Raw genomic sequence first — 13,025 nt, forward strand, 5'->3', positions numbered from 1 at the left:
TCAGTATGTCAAAAGATTGTCTGCATTCCCATGTTCATTGCAGCACTATTCACAATAGTCAAAATATGGAATCAACTTGTATCCACCAACAAATGAATGGATAAAGAAAATGTGGTATATATACACAATGCAATACTATTCAGTCATAAGAAAAGAATGAAATTTTGTCATTTGCAGTAACACAAATGAGCCTGGGGAACATTATGTGAAGTGAAATAAACCAGGCACAGAAAGAGAATATTTCATGTTTTTCCTCATGCATGGGAACTAAAAAAGCTGGTATCATGGAGGAAGTGAGTAGAATGGTAGTTGCCAAAGTTTTGGAAGGGGAAGGGGAAGTGAGAGATGAAGAAAGACTGGCTAATGGTATAGAAGTAGTCAGATGAAAGGAATAAGTTCTGGTGTTTTATAACCCACTAAGATGATTGTAGTTAACAAGAATGTACAGTATACTTCAAAAATAGCTACAAAAGAAGATTTTGAGTGTTCCCAACACTAGGAAATGATAAATATTTGAGATGATGGATATCCCAATTACCCTAATTTGATCATTACATGTTTTATATATATGGATCAAAATATCATGTGTCTCATAAATACATATAATTATTATGTATCAATAAAAAATAATGAAAAAATAAAAGAAAAAAAAGAAGGAAGGAAGATAGGAAGTAAGATAGGGAGGGAGGAAAAAAGGAAGGAAAAAAAAGGAACTTTTCACTGAAGTCAGCCAAATCCAAATTCAAATTTTAGCTTTGCCTACTGTGTGATCTTAGGCAGGTAATTTAGCATCTTTAAACTTCAGTTTACTTAAAACTTGACAAGATAACTCTTAACTCATATGGTTGTAAAGAAGGTGATATAAAACATATTTATATACATTTAAAAGAATTTTCATTTCTATTATCAAGGTGAACCTTTGCCTTCCCAAAGTTTAAAGCCTGTCCTGAATCCACTCTGGTACTGCTCTCTTAACCTTTAATTCATGGAGACATTGTGGTTTGTAGCCCCGACACTCATTTCATAGATATTTAAAGACCTAACAAATAATAAGAAAAATCCCATGTGCATTCATGTAGTGGACTTTTCACATGTAATGTAAGGTGTCTATTAGCAACAACAATAATTATGATGATGATAATAATAAATAATTCCTGTTACCTTTGTCTCTGTCAGGTTCTGGGTTAATCACTTTATATGCAATATTTTACATTATCTTCACAGTGACCTAAGGAGGTAGATACTATTATTACACGCTAGTAACTTGCTCAACATCACTGAGCTAAAAACTGGTAGCCCTGGGTCTCTAACACAATCTTTGAATCAAGTTTCAACAATCTTTGAAGTTGTTTATACAACTTCAAAGAGCAGCCTCCTGACCACTTTGTCATCTACAGAATGAAATAAGTACATTTCTCTCCAAGGTATATTTCCAATTTCTTTTTCTTTTCACAATCTTGTTCTTGCATAAAACTGCAGTCTACCCTTCATAGTCCAGTTCTGCATCTGTGTGTTCAATCAACCAGATGGAAAATATTTGGAAAAACATATAAATAAATAATAATAAAATATTTTAAAATAATGCAAATAAAAACACAGTGTAACAACTATTCACCCAGCACATTTATAGCATTATAAATAATCTAGAGATGATTTAAAGTATACAGAAGGTTGTGCATGACTTATATGCAAATATTCCATTTTATATAAAGGACTTGAACATCACAGGGGATTTTTGTATCTGTGGGGGTCCTAGAACCAATTCTCCACAGATTCTAAGGGACAGGTATATATTGAACTCTACATTGTGTGTCATCCTTTCCCTGAGACATGACAGAAACAAAAAAAGTCCAAACTCTACAAATAAATCTGGTCTTGGGAGCTGACGAAACCACCAAATCTGTGACAAAATTACAATTCTGATGTGTATTACAATACCTGCTTCACAGACACCACAGCAGAAAAAATACTGTCACAGCATTGGGAGTCCATTTTTTACAGATTCTGAAATGCAATCACACCAGGCTGAACTAAATCTGTTAGAAAGTAAATCAGCACTCTTGTTAACTTTTTAATCATGTAACTCTGCTTAATCAGGATGAAAGCAATTCTGAATTGTCTACATACAACTATATTTGTATGCCATCAATAGAGGGTGATCCTATTCCTTGAAGATAAGGCCTTTGCTTTCATTTAATAAAATCACATCTTAAAATATCAAATTAATGAATTTGGGGATTCTAAGAACAGACACTGTCTTTACAAAGTTTAAGAAATCATATTGTGCAATAGTTTTAAAGTGTGTTAGATTTTTAATGAGGGTGGCTTTTAGTTTTTCAGTTAGCAAAATCATGCACACATTTGTTTCTTCTGCCCTTGGAGATTATAAACACCCAGAGGCAACTCATTTTTGCGGAGTATTTGCTGTCAAGAAGCAATGAAGTGCAAATGGAAGCCAATTGAACTTAGCAATTTGTTTACTCAGAAACCAAACAGCTGGAGAAAAAAAAATTGAGTATTTTAATAATTAGTCAGTCATGTTAGATAAGGGGCATTCCAGTGTATGATATAGCATTATAATAAGGAAGCTGCCACTTTGGATGATAAAGAATTAGCAATTAACCTTCTTCAAACTCAAGAAAACATCCCCAGAAAGGAGGGAAAAAAGTTTTTCAAAAATCCTTCGGTTTGAATTATATTTACTAAGTTTCCAGAGTCAAAATAATCATTTTTAAAGTTTTATGAGATAATATTCTTTGAGTACATTCACAAATAGAGGGCATATGTGAGCCAATGCTAAAGATTATGTATTTAAAAAATTATAAACTAGCATAGTTATCATAGGGAACTGTTGTCGGCTATCTGATCAGAAGTTAAATTCTGATAATCCTTTAGCTTTAATGTCTATATTTATTGTAAATTGCAAAAAAAAAAAAAAAAATGCAAGTTAACCTCTGCTGTAGCCCAATTGTTATCTACCTTCTGGTGCAACATGCTCAATTAACTATAAGCAACACCAACTTAACTTCCAATCTTTAACCACAAAGTCCTTTCAAGATGCACCTACTCAAAACATTTCTTAAAATATAAAAAACACACTCAAAGAAGAGATAGGACCACACACCATTGACATACGAGATTAAGACTATCGTTCAACGAAAACCTAGGCAATAGGAGCCAAGAATGTTGACTTTGTCAAAAGCTCACATCTTCACCTCTGGCCAACTGCCAGCCAAAGGAAAATGAGAATCTTTCACTTTCCAGAGAAGTATTCCAATTAGCAGTTCAGATGGAAAATTGACTTAAACTTCAGATACTTTGCTTTTGTGTGGCTATATCTAAACAGGTACATTGATCTTTGAGGTCCTTATGAACAGCTGGGGAACTAAACCAAATAACAGTTACATCACTTATATCCCAAGGAGTATAAAAAACAAAGAAGTAATTGTGTGGAGTTGCATTTGGTACCTTCAGGGGAGAAAGGAAAGGAGGTGAAGGATAGAGAGAAAAAGAAGTAAAAAGGGAGTTGGGGAGAAATCAGTATGGTTATAGTCTCATTGGCAATTCTTAAATTCGGTTACGAATCAAAATAACTTGATGCAGTAGTAGTACCGAGTCAGAATAACCCAGAATATGCTGTTGTTACTGTTATTGTGTGACTGCTGCTGCCGCTGCAGCTGCTTTTCCTCAACAGGTTCTGATATTTCTGAAGAAGGACATTTTAGAGCCTGTAGTCTTTGGGTTTTTGTGTGTGTGTGTGTGTGTGTGTGTGTGTGTGTGTGTGTGTGTGTGTGTGTGTTTGTTTGTTTTTGGAGCCCGTAGTCTTTGGAAGCCAACTCTATCATGTAGCAGAGTTACTCAGAGACTTTCAGTATCCGGAGGAATAAGACCATGTACTACTATCCTTTATTTCCTATAAAAATAGGCTGCTTTTCTCCTCTTTTGATCCCAGTATTAGTTAGGGTTCTCTAAAGGGGCAGAACTAATAGAATAGATGTATATATCTAGAGGAGTGTATTAAGGAGTATTGACTCGCACGATCACAAAGTGAAGTCCCACAATAGGCCGTCTGCAAGCTGAGGAGCAGGGAAGCCAGTATGAGTTCCAAAACCTCAAACGCAGGAAAACTGACAGAGGAGCCTTTAGTCTGAGGCAGAAGACCTAAGAGTCCCTGGCAAACCACTGGTGTAAGTCCAAGAGTTCAAAAGCTGAAAAACTTGGAGTCTGGTATTTGAAGACAGGAAGCATCCAGCATGGGAGAAAGATGAAGGCCAAAAGACTCAGCAAGTTTGCTCTGCCGTCTTCTCCTGCCTGCTTTATTCTAGCCGCACTTGTAGCCGCACTTGCAGCTGATTAGATGGTGCCCACCCAGATTGAGGGTGGGTCTGCCTCTCCCTGTCCACTGACTCAAACTTTAATCTCCTTTGGCAGCACCCTCACAGACACACCCAGGAACAATACTTTGCATCCTTCAGTCCAATCAAGTTGACACTCAGTATTCACTATCACAATCCCATAGATGTGACTATAATGAGATTTTTTTAAAATCACTTTATCCTGTTGTTAATCCTGCCAGAAAGATGGTGCATTACACCTTCCTGGCTTTGATGTAGACAATGAAACTTTCTAATAGATTGTCAATTGCTTTGACACAAAAGTTAGAGAAAATGTAACTTATCCCAGAACCTTTTTTGCAATCTGTCTCCAGCACTGCAGCTGTCAAATTTGGCCCCTAAAATGCCCTTGATTAAAGGAGTGAGCCAAAGAAAGAGTAATAGTCTGCCAAGTTAGGTGGCTATAATCCTCAATATTGGTAATTACACTTCAAATACATTGAGCTTTGTTGTAGAAGCTTAGAGAGTAAAAACGATTCATCTAAACAAAAGATGATTCAGATCTTGTGAAACTAAAAATGTTGAGGATGTTCTAAAGTATCTCCTGCAACTACATTACCTTCATTTGTGATTTTTGTCTGATCTCGCATGACAGCTTCTGCCTAATGTGACTATCTGAGGAAATCTTAGGCAATCATAGAAAATATTACAGATGGCTCATTTTTCTGAGGTAGAGCATCAAGTATGAGGAAATCATAGACAATCAGAAAACAGGACGTGTGGCTCATTTTTCTAAGAAAGAATACCAAATATAATGCTAGGCTTCATTGTTGTAACATAAATCTGAGGTCTGTGCCATTTGTGGTAAATAGCTCTGAGATTTCATCAAGAAGAAAAACATTCACCTACTTCCCTTCAGAGCCAACCAGAACAATTAACTCATCTGATGTCAACCATTTGCATCATGATCTCATTCAAAGCCTTCCTTGACTTAATAGTGGAGTTATTGTATCCCTGTCAGCAAAAATACATTGCTTTTACACTTTCAGTTTGTCACAGACTCAAGAGTTGGAAATATTTATAGAACCGGTCAGTAATACAGGGCCAACTTGTCTCCCATTGGCTAGTATCTGGGTCCTTCATTTTTATTTACAAGTTTTTCTCATGAGTAATGGGATGACTTTGTTCAAATTTCTATCATGTATAAATTAATGCATTATTTAATTATTTCTACAATCAACAATGTCAAAGTGTACATTATAACCATCTGCTTGTCTGACTTATAGATGGCCTAGGGCTGATGTAGCAACATTACATTAAATAGCAGCTTTAGTAGTCTCTGAATAGGGGTCAGTACCTTCCACACTTTTGTCACAATTGGCATCAACTAATTCACATTATGGAACCATTTCTCAAATGTTTAAGAGCTAAAACACAAAGGTTCTTGCTTGGGAGAGGGTTACTCTCCAAACCTAGCCAACCAAATTAAAGCTAATTTACCCCCAGAACAAATTAAATCTTGGTTATGGCTTTAAAAAATTCTGCTGCCCAAACTCAGTGAGTTACAACTTCACTCCTTCGGAACCTCCTTCACAATTTATTTAAAAGCTGTCTTCAAATCTGATTTCACATTTTAAAAAGCCACATCTAGAAAACTCTTTCCACACTGCATTCTCCAGGCATTCTCAAAATATTTCAGGGATAGAGATGATGAAATCCTTAGCTTAAAATGTCATTTCAGAAACTAATCCCACCAGAAAGTAATGCTTCTTATATTGACACAGCTGTGGCTAAATTAACTTTTAGTCACTGAAGACATTATTAATCCTGATGCATACATAGTCACAAACAATGTTCTAAGAGATGGGATATCTGACCTTGAGTGTACAACCAAACCACAGCCAGAGGAGCACTCTAAGTCAGCACAATATTGCTTCATTCTTTCATAATGCTATACAAGCCTGGTAGACCAGGAAACACATATCCACACTTTGTCGTTGTAAGCCTAATATTTATTATTATTGATGGTAATAGAAATAGTTGTCATTTACTGAGTATTTACCATGGACCAGACTCCATGTTAAATATCTCCACGTTATTTATGTGCTTAATAATTAAGGGAAGATATTAATTTCAACATTAAGAATCCCATACAGTGAATATTCAAAAGGAGACTTAGTTTTCTATGAAGGCTTTTTCTTAAAATAGCAGAGAAGAACTTGCCTAATTGCGCAGCTACCAGCATTCTAGAAGGAAAATAGAAAAGAAGTAGGTTTTGGAGAATAAGTCCTGACTACCTGCAACTGGGCAAAGAGAGGTGAATGGAAATCCAAGGAAGGAAGGATAAAAAAAGAAAATATATTACAAGACTAAATCTTCAGGAAATATAACAATATCAAGATATACTATTACTAATTGGAGAGAAGACAGATAAAGAAAATACTTTAATAACTGGGTAAAGAAGGGTGTCTACCACATTCATGTCAAACATGAAGAAGATTAAAGCAAACTAGGTAGGCAGTTTGGAGCCTGTATAGCTTAACTATGGCTTTGCATTCACTAAAAAGCTTAGTATTTAAATTCTGGAATTCCTTCGCATGGTATGTTTCATCCATGTTAAAGTGTAATGAAAGTAAGACTAGAAACCCCTGCTTTTATCGTACACTTTGTCGCCAGTTGGAACTTAAGTAAAAACCTTTCTGGGATTCAGTTTTACCAGTCGTACAGTGGAAATAAATCAAACCGCTCTGCCAACAACACACAGCTTTTAAACTACACCATATTGCTTGAGGCAATGGAAAAGAAAGCTCTTTGACATAACAGAAAGCACTATACAAATGTAAAAGTTATTATTCTCATTTTGTGTCCAGATGCAATCTTCTCCAAATTGATAGCTAGATACTACAATCCTTCAAGAGGGGCACTGGACAATATAAGAAATGTCTAGTGTACTACTGGGGTCTGTGCCTCAGTAACTGACAATGAAAAGTAACTGACAGTGAAAGGAGTATAATGAGAATGGACCAAAAAGATCCATTGAGAATGGTATATTAAGGAAGAAAAATTGGAATATTTCCCTTATATGTCCACTAGTTGAATTATTCATTCATTAAATCTACTATTTGCTCCCTGCTTGGGATGCCTCAAGCTTAATTTCTCTTATTCCTTGTTGAGTAGATATGAAGAATAGAATAGTAATTCCTCACATATTTTCCATAATTAACACCTAGATTTTTCATCTTGAGGAAGAATAACTCCATTAATAACTCCAATGTTTTTCATTCTCCCTGACAAAGATCGTCTCTGAGCAAGTTTTAGTCAGGCTCCTCTGAGCAAATGAGGCTCCATCCTCAGGTATGTTCTCCAAGAACCTGGTGTTACAAGAATCCTGTCAAGTTTGATTATCCAGAGTTCCTCACCCTTGATGCCTATTCATCCTCCATATCTGACAGAGTTTCTCATCCTCCACCCGTCTTTTAGAATATCATCACCCTGATCTGCCTTCAGAAAGAATCCTGGTTAAGTCAGTTTAGCCATAATCCCCCATTACCCTTGACATTCTCATAGTAATTTTCCATCCGTTAACCCCTCCAACCCTACCCTTCTCTTTGGCTATAAATAATGGTTTTTCCTTGTTGCACTCAGAGTTGGCCCCAATCTGTCTCCCCTACAGCAAAACCCCATTGCAGTAGTCCCTATGCTATTGTGGCAGTCCTAAAAATAGTCTGAACTTTAATACATTTTTTGAATCATTTTTTTCTTTAACCTCCCTCAATGAAAAATATTTTTCAACTCTCTAATTATCCTCATTGAATTTGTCTGGACTATAGAGATGTGGAAACCTGTAATCTCTGTCAGATTCTGTCCGAATGGAGAAAAGTCTCTTCATCAGATACTGTCCTGGGGAAAGCCTTGCTGGGCTTGAAGTCATTTGGGTTACATAGAAACTTTCAGGCCTGAACTTAATTAAGCACTAATTGCTAGTGCCCTTATGCACTTGACCAAAAAAAATGAAAATCTTCCTTGGAGGAAAGAAACATAATGCTCAATCTTGAATTATTTCAGCAATTAGCTTTTCAAAATACAATTTTCATCATGCAAGCTACAATAACTAGAGGCATGTGTTGACAAAAACTTCAAGAAAGAACCAGCACAAATAACAGACAACAAACTGAAAGTTGATTTGAAAATCTTGTTAAGGAGCTTGCAACTATGAAACATGATCTAGAGAACTGCTTGAAAGAGTCAAAATGTTAGGATATTGTCTTAGGCCATTTGTGCTGTTATAACAAAATACCACAGACTGGGTAAGATATAAACAACAGAAACATATTTTCTCACAGTTCTGGAGGCTGGGAAGTCCAAGATCAATGCACTGGCACCTGGTGTCAAATAAGAGTCTGTTCTCTGCTTTTAAGATGATGCCTTGATGCTACATCCTCTGGATGGAACAATGTGTCTTCTCATGGATGATGGTGAAAGGGAAAAAGAAATAAACTCCATCTTGCAAGCCCCTTTATTAGCTCACCTAGTCCTGTTCACGAGGACAGAGCCCTCATGACTCAATCACTTCCCAAAGGCCACACCTCCCAATGCTGTGGCTATGGGGATTAAGTTTTAACATGAATTTTGGAGGGTGGAAAAAAAACATTTAAACCATAGAAGATATTGTAATAGAATTTAAGAAGGCCGCGGCAGGTGGATTATAAGGTCAGGATTTCGAGACGAATCTGGCCAACATAGTGAAACCCCGTCTCTAATAAAATACAAAACTTAGCCCAGTGTGGTGGTGGGCACCTGTAATCCCAGCTACTCGGGAGGCTGAGGGAGGAGAATCGCTTTAACCTGGGAGGCAAAGGTTGCAGTGAGCCAAGATTGTGCCATTGCACTCCAGCCAGGGTGACAGTGTGAACCTCCGTCTCGAAAAATAAATAAATAAATAGATAGATAGATAGATAGATAAAAAAAGAGCAATGAAAGTGATAAATATGTGGGACACTACATGAGAAGTGATTGTATAAAAAAACAATAATAATACTTTTCAAAAACATTGTATAAACAGACATTTTACATATTACCATTTGTTGTTTTATACAGTCACTGTTTATGTAGACTTACCCATATTTGCATAAGTGTATGTGTAAGAAAATCATAGCATACAAATTGAAATGTTCTAATGTCCTTGCAACGTCCAGGGAAAGTAAAAAGTGCATGTTGTAATTTTCAAGGCAAGTACACACACACACACGTACAAACACACAGATGATGAACAATTCTAACTGAATGGAAAGTAAAAGTTATCATCCTAAATAACAAGAGAGGAAAACATGGCCAGAGCTGATTATTTGAATGGGAAGGAGACATGTAAGGAAGGGAAGGACATTAATACCATTTTTACATTAAGGGAAATCAAAAGATACAGTAGAAAACTGGTAGAGAGAAATGGGGGTTTAAGAACAATAAAGGCACGCAATTAACCAATACAAAATTAAGAGAAATATGAGAGCTTTCAGAATTGGAAGACATGGAGAGGTGACATGAGGTATTATAAATCAGCTTAATATTCATCTTTTGTAATAGGAAATCAAGTTCATAAGTTAGGAAACAGTATTATAAGTGTTTCATTTTTATTTGAGAGTAATTACCCAAGAAATTGTAATAAAAAATAATTTGATAATACTATCTTAAAAATGAGACTTTGGTGAAAGATGAAATAAGGAGCTGCCGCTTTTTATTTGAAGTTTTTCTGTTTAATTATACTTTGGATAGATAAAAATTTAGGTAATATATAATTACATTTATTTTATAGTTTTGTATTACATTAGTATATGAATATAGCATATTATGTTTACATATGTTAATTTATATTATATATAAAATTATAGATGCATATATAATATATGCTATATTATTAACAATATGTTTTATATTAAATATAATTCTATATCTGTCTTGAAATTCTATATTTTATTATACATAATATCCACATTTTATATATTTATGCTTATGGTTATATATTCCAGCTGGAAAATTAACTTGCTATTATCCTTATGAGCTAACCTTATTTTCACTTGTCTTTAATAAAAGGTTATTAAAATTCAGGTTATGTTTTCATAAGCTCAGAATCAGGCAGATTGGATTTCAAATCTCTCTTCTGTCATAATCTGGCTATGTGAGATATAAAAATTCACTTAACTTCTTTGAGCCTCTGTTTTCTTATTTATAAGGTAAGAAAAATCATAGCTACTTTCAGAAGTGTTGTGATTATTGGAGATAATATGTTTAAAATGCTTAGCCAGTGCCTTCATAAAGTAAATGCTCCATAAATAAAAATAATGATATTATTTAACACTAATAATATTCATTTATTTAATAAACATTTTGGGAGTCTATTATGTGTAATAATTTTCCTAAGACTGCCCACAAGAAGTTTGCCATATCATGTGAAGAGGGAGGCAGAGGAGCCTTCATTGACTCATTGACATATGAACTGCATTGTAACAGATAATAAGCCTCAGGTAAGGAAAGGAAATTGTAAGGAAAGGAAATTGCAAGCAGAGGGAACAGCATAGGCAAACAGCATATATATATATAAAGTAACATGATATATTTTATGTCTTAGATAAGAAGTTTGGATTTGCTCAACTCTAGAGACAGCCATTGAAAAATTTTAGAAAGACAGTCCTGTTAATAATAATAGAAACAAACTGGGTCCAGGAACAGTGGCTCATGCCTGTAATTCCAGCAGTTTGGGAGGCCAAGGTGGGGAGATCAATTGAGGCCAGGTTGAGATCAACCTGGTCAACATGGCAAAATCCCCGTCTGTACTAATAATACAAAAATTAGCTGGGCATGGTGGCGCATGCCTGTAGTCCCAGCTACTGAGAAGGCTGAGGCAGGAGAATCACTTGAAGCTGGGAGGCAGAGGTTTCAGTGAGCCAAAATTGCACCACTGCACCCCAGCCTGGGCGACAGAGGGAGACTCTATCTCAAAAAAAAAAAAAAAAAAAAAAATCCTAGGACTCTAAGGAATAGAAAAGATGTAAATGATTACAATAAGGGAGAGGATTTATAAGCACATCATAATAATCTGGGAGATAAGTGACAAATACCTAAATCACATCAATAGGAAAGTCAAGGAGAGAAGTTTACAATTAAAGTAGAGACTAGGGACATGGACAGGTGAATTAGAGGGAATAATTTAGGGTGGCTTTGGAAACTGGGTGAACAGTAGTGATTAACTGAAATAGGAAATGCAGATAAAGGAAAATCAAGTTAGGATACATGAGTTTGGGCAATATGCCAGAAATGATGCTAGTAATAGGAGATAAAGCAAATATGACATAGCCCTTATCCTAGAAATACTGGAATGTCAAGTACAAATGTTCAGTGGGTAGTGACTTTGTGGCTCTGAAGCTCAGTCTATATATGGCTTGGTACATAGATATTGGCTAAAAACCTAAGTTTAAACTATTTCTACAAGGGAAATCTCAGAAAGTGAGAAGAGAATTTACTCCTTGTCTAAGAACCAGCCCTCTACACCCACTCATTCCACTGTACAAAACTGAATTTTTCACTCACCAAAAATTTTTTGATTTAACGCCTATTGTCCAAGTTCAGTGATATTTTTGCATGTCATATACTATATGTATTTATTTACATTCCAAGACTACAATAAGTGTTTCTAGGATGAGGACTATGTCATATTTGGTTCATCTTCTATTACTAGCATCATTTCTGGCACAGAGAATGTCTCAAATATGTGTTTGCTGAGTAAATTCCTCACACCTCTGGTAGCCTTATAATGTTATTCCTTATCTTATGATTGAATCACAGCCCATCTACAGCTTTAATTCAAGCTGTTTCTATTTCTCTAGCTCATACTTTACATCATATTGCATGTTACTACTCATGTTTCTTTTAATAAATAAATGCTCAATAATAAATGACAGCGTCAAGTCACCCAGTCAACCATCTGGAGCTCACTAATCATGACACAATTCATGAAAGGACAAGCGAAACTTTAAGGAAGCTCAAGGAATATTCCTGTGTATGTCTGTCAAATTATCATTGATTGTTATACCTAATGTAAATGACGAGTTGATGGGTGCTGACAAGTTGATGGGTGCAGCACATCAACATGGCACAAGTATACATATGTAACAAACCTGCACGCTATGCACATGTACCCTAGAACTTAAAGTATAATAATAATAATAAATAAATAAATAAATAAATAAATAAATAAGAGAGGCAATTCCTTCTGTTACTGGAAGACTCTCTCAGCTTTTAATAGCAAGCATTATGTATTATTTTATATATTGGGCCTGGTTTTTGTCTTATACTAGACAAGTTTCCATGTTACTTTACTTAATAGAATAAGTCATATTGAATATTTAATCATTAAATGGAAATTGTACTGGGTGATGCACCCTCAAAGGCAAATTAAAAGTATGATTAAATATCTCACCCAGAATGTTAACAGATGATCATACATATCTTGAAACAACTGCATCACTCTATAGTCAATAGTTTCAATTCAATTGTCTGTAAATGTTATTTATTTCCTGAAAAGTATTTCCTAGATTAAGAGGAAAGTTAACATATAAAACTCTGTGTTTTACACCAAGATAATTTTTTACCCACATTATTTTCTTACGTATCATTGGCAGATCCCTTCCTGCTTTCCCA

The 13,025-nt window shown here is 35.3% G+C and overlaps 1 long non-coding RNA gene across 1 annotated transcript in view; it reads right to left on the reverse strand.

Annotated features, from left to right (window-relative positions):
* Positions 1 to 8,805, reverse strand: part of LOC144337797 (uncharacterized) — a 114,961-nt gene extending 106,156 nt beyond the window's left edge. Inside the window, exons 1-2 of the long non-coding RNA XR_013411318.1 lie at positions 8,676 to 8,805; positions 1,939 to 2,036 (exon numbers count right to left, since the gene is read on the reverse strand). This is a non-coding gene — a long non-coding RNA (uncharacterized LOC144337797). The remainder of the gene's footprint in view (positions 1 to 1,938; positions 2,037 to 8,675) is intronic.
* Between the last annotated feature and the right edge of the window lie 4,220 nt (positions 8,806 to 13,025).

Source organism: Macaca mulatta, chromosome 1 (genome assembly GCF_049350105.2).
Source record: "Macaca mulatta isolate MMU2019108-1 chromosome 1, T2T-MMU8v2.0, whole genome shotgun sequence".
Classification (NCBI taxonomy): Eukaryota; Metazoa; Chordata; class Mammalia; order Primates; family Cercopithecidae; genus Macaca; species Macaca mulatta.